Below are 8903 nucleotides of genomic sequence, written 5' to 3'. Positions count from 1 at the left end.
AAACCCTAAACTATTTTTTACTGTTCTTGTATAATGCAACTATTTTACTGTTTTTTAGTAAGTGTATAATAGAATTAGTAAGAAACTTAACAGAACTAGTTGAACTAGTTTATTTTTTTAGTAAGAATTAGTTTTTTATTTATAGTAAGTGCTTAGTTGAACTAGTTGAATTAATAGAACTAGTTTATTTTTAGTAAGAAAATTAATATAACTAGTTTATTTTTAGGTGTATTTAACAGAATTCTAGGTTGATTCGTTTTGAAGTGGACATGTCATATTTTGAACATGTCACATTTGTTGTTATTTTTTTAGTTAAAGCAATTATTCCCGCATCGGCGTCGACGATGCCTATCCCGCATCCTCGTTGTTAACTTGGCGGAGGAGGCTTGCTTGATCAGAGGGGCCATGTCCGGGACTGGGCTCCGTCAGGCTGGTACTGGGAGGTGCTACCTTCCGGGGGGCGCAGCTTGGTGAGGAGCCAGCCCGTCGTTGACCCGAACCTTCTTTGGTGGCGGTCACGTGGGCCAGTGATGGTGCGGAGGCTTGAGGACCCCGCAGAGGTGGTACGTCACCGTGTCAGCGAGGTGGACGAGCACGTCCGTCGCTACATGGTTGTTGGAGGGCAGGTTCTCTAATACCTGGCAGGTTGTTCAGGGATCTCACTGGAGCTATGATCATGTGATGGTTCCTTCTCTTTGGGTGTCCATCGCCCGCGCCGATACCCGTCGTTTTCTTGGGTTTTAGATGTATTAGTGATGTTATATGTATGACACTATTCGAGATGTATTAGTGATAATATTCGACGATATACAGACACAAGAGATGATTTAGTTTTGCTTATTGAATGCATGCTAATTTGAATACTAATTTATTTTACGATTTGGTTTTGCTTATTGAATGCTCAAATTGAATAATTACTCCTATTTTGAATGCTCAAATTGGAGAGCACTATGCAAGGCGTATGCATTTGATTAGTTGATAGCTTATAGGGTATTTGTTTTTGCAGAAATCAAGGAGCCCCTCAATATCCCCGTCGTCATCCCTATCACCGACCCCCTCCGACCTTGAGGTGAGACCAGCCAAATCTCTGTGTCAATATGAGTCCTATAAGATATTTTGAAATGTTTTTGTTCATATTTTCAACCATTGAAATGCAATGACCATCAAGTTTGAACGCTCATATGATGTAGATATAAACATGTATATCTTGTGTTGCTCAAATAGGATATGTGTTTGCCCAAGGGGCCGGCCATGTTTGCAGGTAACACCTCCGAGTGGCCTATGTTTTGCCAGAGTGTTGATTAATTTTCGTTCCGGCAAATTTCAGGCGCTCGATGTGTCCTTTTTTAGCAAAGGTCATGCCGGATTTTTCCGTGAATTTTGGCATGACTTGTGCTAGAATATGTAGGAAATATCGAGTGGCCTGGATTTTTTAGAAAGATAATTAAATGACATTTCGGGTTGACTTTAAGTCTATCGAGGCTCCATACATGACAGTCAACAAATGAGTGAGGGAGAAAGTCTGCACCATATATGAGAGAAGAAGAATCCCGACTATTGTCGTGGGGGTCGGTTTTCCTCTTCTTCCCCTTGTGCTAGACCTTTGTTATGCACTAGGGGAAGGAGGAATAACGACCATCACCGACGGTCGAAAAATCAGTGAGGGAGTGTATCCACCATATATGAGAGAGGACGAAGAATCCTGACTATTGTCGTGGGCGTCGTTTCTCCTTCTTCTCCTTATGCTAGACCTTTGTTATGCACTAGGGGAAGGAGGAGCAATGACCATCACCAACAGTCGCAAATGTCAGAGAGGAATCAGTGAGGGAGAGTCTCCACCATATATGAGAGGACGAAAAATCCCGACTTTTGTCATGGGGGTCGCTTCTCCTTCGTTCCGTGTGCTAGAGATTTTGGTGTAATGCACTTGGGGACGAAAGGAGGAGCGATAATCACCAACGGTCGAATGTATCCACCACATGAGCTGAGAGTTTTCAAGAAAAGACTCGGCAGACCGATAGTCAACCCATGATGAATAATAAAGATCTAATTTAGTTTTTGTAGTACATATATTTAATTGTACAAGTTTAATCTTTGAATTATGAACATAGGAAACGTCGTCACCGGACGACGAAAGTCTCCCGGGGGAGTGCGAACGGTGCAACGACGACCGAGGTCTATGCGACAGGCCTCACTTGGACGAAGGTCGTTGCTTCAGCATTAAGCTCCAGGAGACCTTCGATGTTGAAACGGTACACAACGACGACTAGTGTTTTTTCATAATTAAGCACGACTTCTACTACTTCAACGTGTAATTTTCATCTTTTACAATTCAACTAGCTTATCCCATGCCATGCAAGATGCTATGTCTTGGAGAGGATGAATTTTGAAGATCATAAAAGTATGGAAACAAAGAAAATTCACCTAAGGACCCATCATGGTATGGATTTTGATGTAAATCTATACAATTTTGAGAGCGTAATTTTTGGTTGCCTAAATTGGAAAGCACTTTGCAAGATGTATGATTTTCATCACGGTATGCTTGTCACCATGGATCTTGGTGATCCTGACATCGCCCAAGACAATATAGACATTTGGGTCCTTGTTGATACGCTTCCAATTCTACCGCTATGTGAGTTTCTCAAACATAGTTATTAAGTAATTTATATTGTTTATTTCAAAATAGTTGACAGCTTATTTCCATTTATAGCTTATTTTCATTCTTCAAAGAATGTGCGGAAGATGGTAGACAGAACTGTTGGGGAACGTAGTAATTTCAAAAAAATTCCTATGCACACGCAAGATCATGGTGATGCATAGCAACGAGAGGGGAGAGTATGTCCATGTACCCTCGTAGACCGAAAGCGGAAGCGTTAGCACAACGCGGTTGATGTAGTCGTACGTCTTCACGTCCCGACCGATCAAGCACCGAAAGCACGGCACCTCCGAGTTCTTGCACACGTTCAGCTCGATAACGTCCCTCGAACCCCGATCCAGCCGAGTGTCGAGGGAGAGTTCCGTCAGCACGTCAGCGTGGTGACGATGATGATGTTCTACCGATGCAGGGCTTCGCCTAAGCACCACTATGATATTATCGAGGTGGATTATAGTGGAGGAGGGCACCGCACACGGCTAAGAGATCAATGATCAATTGTTGTGTCTAGAGGTGCCCCCTTGCCCCCGTATATAAAGGAGCAAGGGGGAGGGGGTGGCCGTCCAGGAGGGGGCGCGCCAAGGGGAGTCCTACTCCTACCGGGAGTAGGACTCCCTCCTTTCCTTGTCCAAGTAGGAGAGGGAGAAGGAAGGGAGAGAGGGGAGGAAGGAAAGGGGGGCGCCGCCCCCCTCCTTGTCCAATTCAGACTAGAGGGAGAGGGGCGCGCGGCCTGCCCTGGCCACCCCTCCTCTTCTCCACTTTGGGCCCAAGTGGCCCATTAACCCCCTGGGGGGTTCTCGTAACCCCCTGGTACTCCGGTATATATCTGATAGCCCCCGAAACTATTCCGGTGTCCGAATATAGTCGTCCAATATACCAATCTTCATGTCTTGACCATTTCGAGACTCCTCGTTATGTCCGTGATCACATCCGGGACTCCGAACTACCTTCAGTACATCAAAACATATAAACTCATAATATAACTGTCATCTAACTTTAAGCGTGCGGACCCGACGGGTTCGAGAACAATGTAGACATGACCGAAACACGTTTCCGGTCAATAACCAATAGCGGAACCTGGATGCTCATATTGGCTCCCACATATTCTACGAAGAACTTTATCGGTCAAACCGCATAACAACATACGTTGTTCCCTTTGTCATCGGATGCTCATATTGGCTCCCACATATTCTACGAAGATCTTTATCGTCGGTATCTCAATACCTAGTTCAATCTCATTATCGGCAAGTCTCTTTACTCGTTATGCAATGCATCATCTCGTAACTAACTCATTAGTCATATTGCTTGCAAGGCTTATACTGATGTGCAGTACCGAGAGGGCCCAGAGATACCTCTCCGACAATCGGAGTGACAAATCCTAATCTCGAAATATGCCAACCCAACAAGTACCTTCAGAGACACCTGTAGAGCACCTTTATAATCACCAAGTTACGTTGTGACGTTTGGTAGCACACAAAGTGTTCCTCCGGTAAACGGGAGTTGCATAATCTCATAGTCACAGGAACATGTATAAGTCATGAAGAAAGCAGTAGCAACATACTAAACGATCAAGTGCTAAGCTAACAGAATGGGTCAAGTCAATCACATCATTCTCTCAATGATGTGATCCCGTTAATCAAATGACAACTCTTTTGTCCATGGCTAGGAAACATAACCATCTTTGATAGACGAGCTAGTCAAGTAGAGGCATACTCAGTTTGTCTATGTATTCACACATGTATCATGTTTCCGGTTAATACAATTCTAGCATGAATAATAAACATTTATCATGATATAAGGAAATAAATAATAACTTTATTATTGCCTCTAGGGCATATTTCTTCAGTCTCCCACTTGCACTAGAGTCAATAATCTAGATTACACAGTAATGATTCTAACACCCATGGAGCCTTGGTGTTGATCATGTTTTGCTCATGGAAGAGGCTTAATCAACGGGTCTGCAACATTCAGATCCGTATGTATCTTGCAAATCTCTATGTCTCCCACCTAGACTTGGTCCTAGATGGAATTGAAGCATCTCTTGATGTGCTTGGTCTTCTTGTGATATCTGGATTACTTTGCCAAGGCAATTGCACCAGTATTGTCACAGAAGATTTTCATTGGACCCGGTGCACTAGGTATGACACCTAGATCGAATATGAACTCCTTCATCCAGACTCCTTCATTTGCTGCTTCAAAAGCAACTATGTACTCCCCTTCACATGTAGATCCCGCCACGACGCTTTGTTTAGAACTGCACCAACTGACAGCTCCACCGTTCAATATAAACACATATCCAGTTTGCGATTTAGAATCGTCCGGATCAGTGTCAAATCTTGCATCGACGTAACCATTTACAACTAGCTCCTTGTCACCTCCATAAACGAGAAACATATCCTTAGTCCTTTTTAGGTATTTCAGGATATTCTTGACTCCTGTCCAGTGATCCACTCCTGGATTACTTTGGTACCTCCTTACTAAACTTATTGCTAAGCATACATCAGGTCTGGTACACAGCATTGCATACATGATAGAGCCTATGGCTGAAGCATAGGAAACTTCTTTCATTTTCTCTCTATCTTCTGCAGTGGTCGGGCATTGAGTCTGACTTAATTTCACACCTTGTATTATAGGCAAGAACCCTTTCTTTGCTTGATGCATTTTGAACTTTTTCAAAACTTTATCAAGGTATGTACTCTGTGGAAGTCCAATTAAGCATCTTGATCTATCTCTATAGATCTTGATGCCCAATATATAAGCAGCTTCACCGAGGTCTTTCATTGAAAAACTTTTATTCAAATATCCTTTTATGCTATCCAGAAATTCTATATCATTTCCAATCAATAATATGCCGTCCACATATAATATTAGAAATGCTACAGAGCTCCCACTCACTTTCTTGTAAATACAGGCTTCTCCAAAAGTCTGTATAAAACCATATGCTTTGATTACACTATCAAAGCGTTTATTCCAACTCCGAGAGGCTTGCACCAGTCCATAAATGGATCGCTGGAGCTTGCACACTTTGTTAGCATCCTTTGGATCGATAAAACCTTATGGTTGCATCATATACAACTCTTCTTCCAGAAATCCATTCAGGAATGCAGTTTTGACATCCATTTGCCAAATTTCATAATCATAAAAAGCGGAAATTGCTAACCTGATTCGGACAGACTTAAGCATCGCTATGGGTGAGAAAGTCTCATTGTAGTCAACCCCTTGAACTTGTCGAAAACCTTTCGCAACAAGTCGAGCTTTGTAGACAGTAACATTACCATCAGTGTCAGTCTTCTTCTTGAAGATCCATTTATTCTCAATGGCCTACCGATCATTGTGCAAGTCAACCAAAGTCCACACTTTGTTCTCATACATGGATCCCATCTCAGATTTCATGGCCTCAAGCCATTTTGCGGAATCTGGGCTCATCATCGCTTCCTCATAGTTCGTAGGCTCGCCATGGTCAAGTAACATGACTCCAGAATAGGATTGTCGTACCACTCTGGTGCGGATCTTACTCTGGTTGACCTATGAGGTTCGGTAGTAACTTGATCTGAAGTTTCATGATCAACATAATTAGCTTCCTCACTAGTTGATGTAGTCATCACATGAACTGGTTTCTGTGATGAACTATTTTCCAATAAGGGAGCAGGTACAGTTACCTCATCAAGTTCTACTTTCCTCCCACTCACTTCTTTCGAGAGAAAATCCTTCTCTAGAAAGGATCCATTCTTAGCAACGAATGTCTTGCCTTCGGATCTGTGATGGAAGGTGTACCCAACAGTCTCCTTTGGGTATCCTATGAAGACACATTTCTCCAATTTGGGTTCGAGCTTATCAGGTTGAAGCTTTCTCACATAAGATCACAGCCCCAAACTTTAAGAAACTAAAACTTTGTTTTCTTGCCAAACCATAGTTCATAAGGCGTTGTCTCAACGGATTTTGATGGTGCCCTATTTAACGTGAATGCAGACGTCTCTAAAGCATAACCGCAAAACAATAGCGGTAAATCATTAAGAGACATCATAGATCGCACCATATTTAGTAAAGTGCGGTTACGACGTTTGGACACACCATTACGTTGTGGTGTTCCGGGTGGCGCGAGTTGCGAAACTATTCCGCATTGTTTCAAATGTAAACAAAACTCGTAACTCAAATATTCTCCTCCACGATCAGATCGTAGAAACTTTATTTTCTTGCTACGATGATTTTCAACTTCACTCTGAAATTCTTTGAACTTTACAAATGTTTCAGACTTATGTTTCATTAAGTAGATATACCCATATCTGCTTAAATCATCTGTGAAGGTGAGAAAATAACGATACCCGCCGCGAGCTTCAATATTCATTGGCCCACATACATCAGTATGTATGATTTCCAACAAATTAGTTGCTCACTCCATAGTTTCGGAGAACGGCGTTTTAGTCATCTTGCCCGTGAGGCATGGTTTGCAAGTACCAAGTGATTCATAATCAAGTGATTCCAAAAGTCCATCAGTATGGAGTTTCTTCATGCGCTTTACACCAATATGACCTAAACGGCAGTGCCACAAATAAGTTGCACTATCATTATCAACTCTGCATCTTTTGGTTTCAACATTATGAATATGTGTATCACTACTATCGAGATTCATCAAAAATAGACCACTTCTTGAGGGTGCATGACCATAAAAGATATTACTCATATAAATAGAACAACCATTATTCTCAGATTTAAATGAATAACCATCCAAACAAGATCCAGATATAATGTTCATGCTCAACGCTGGCACCAAATAACAATTATTTAGGTCTAAAACTAATCCCGAAGGTAGATGTAGAGGTAGCGTGCTGACGGTTGGAACCATTTCCCACGCGCATCGTCACCTAGTCCTAGGCCAGTGTCCGCTTAATCCATAGTCCTTGTTTTGAGTTGCAAATATTAGCAACAGAACCAGTATCAAATATCCAGGTGCTACTGTGAGCTCTGGTAAGGTACACATCAATAACATGTATATCACATATACCTTTGTTCACCTTGCCATCCTTCTTATCCACCAAATACTTGGGGCAGTTCCGCTTCCAGTGACCAGTCTGTTTGTAGTAGAAGCACTCAGTCTCAGGCTTAGGTCCAGACTTGGGTTTCTTCTCTTGAGCAGCAACTTGTTTGCTGTTCTTCTTGATGTTCCCCTTCTTCTTCCCTTTACCATTTTTCTTGAAACTAGTGGTCTTGTTGACCATCAACACTTGATGCTCCTTTTTGATTTCTACCTCCACAGCCTTTAGCATTGCTAAGAGCTCGGGAATAGTCTTGTTCATCCCTTGCATATTATAGTTCATCACAAAGCTCTTGTAGCTTGGTTGTAGTGATCGAAGAAGTCTGTCAATGACGCAATCATTTGGAAGATTAACTCCTAGTTGAATCAAGTGATTGTTATACCCAGACATTCTGAGTATATGCTCACTGACAGAACTATTCTCCTCCATCTTGCAGCTGTAGAACTTATTGGAGACTTCATATCTCTCAATCCGGGCATTTGCTTGAAATATTAACTTTAACTCCTGGAACATCTCATATGCTCCATGACGTTCAAAACATCGTTGAAGTCCCGGTTCTAAGCCGTAAAGCATGGCACACTAAACTATCGAGTAGTCATTAGATTTGCTCTGCCAAACGTTCACAACGACTGCAGTTGCATCTGCAGCAGGCCTGGCACCCAGCGGTGCTTTCAGGACATAATTCTTCTGTGCAGCAATGACACTACTGGAATCAGGGAATTTACCGTCTGCCATCTCTTTGCCGTCAGCTAGCGGATGGCAAAGAAGGTCTTTGCCATCAGCTACCAAGAAGCAGATGGCAAACAAATGGCAGACGACAAAGAAGGTCTTTGCCATCGGCCATTTCTTTGCCGTCCGCTGGCTGACGGCAAAGAATCTTCGCCGTCTGCTGGCTCACGGCAAAGAGGGAGGTGGCACCCACTAACGAAAAAACATAACGTCCCCCCTCTTTGCCGTCCGCAGCAGACGACAAAGATGAACAAAAGCAGACGACAAAGGAGGGGCGGACGGCAAATGCTAACCTAACTAACCTAACTAATGGCCGAGCCACCTCCCCCGCCCGTTACTTTGTCTATCCTCCCTCCCTCCTCCCCGATGCCCACATCGTCCACCCACCGCGCCGTCCCCGTCGCCCGGTGCCGCCCCCGCCTCCGCCGCCCTACGCCGCCCCTGCCACCGGCCCCGCCCCTATCGCCTGGCACCGCCCCCGCCCCCTC

Source organism: Triticum dicoccoides, chromosome 1B (genome assembly GCF_002162155.2).
Source record: "Triticum dicoccoides isolate Atlit2015 ecotype Zavitan chromosome 1B, WEW_v2.0, whole genome shotgun sequence".
NCBI lineage: Eukaryota > Viridiplantae > Streptophyta > Magnoliopsida > Poales > Poaceae > Triticum > Triticum dicoccoides.
The sequence above is the reverse complement of the archived record's forward strand: the minus strand, read 5'-3'. Positions refer to the sequence as shown.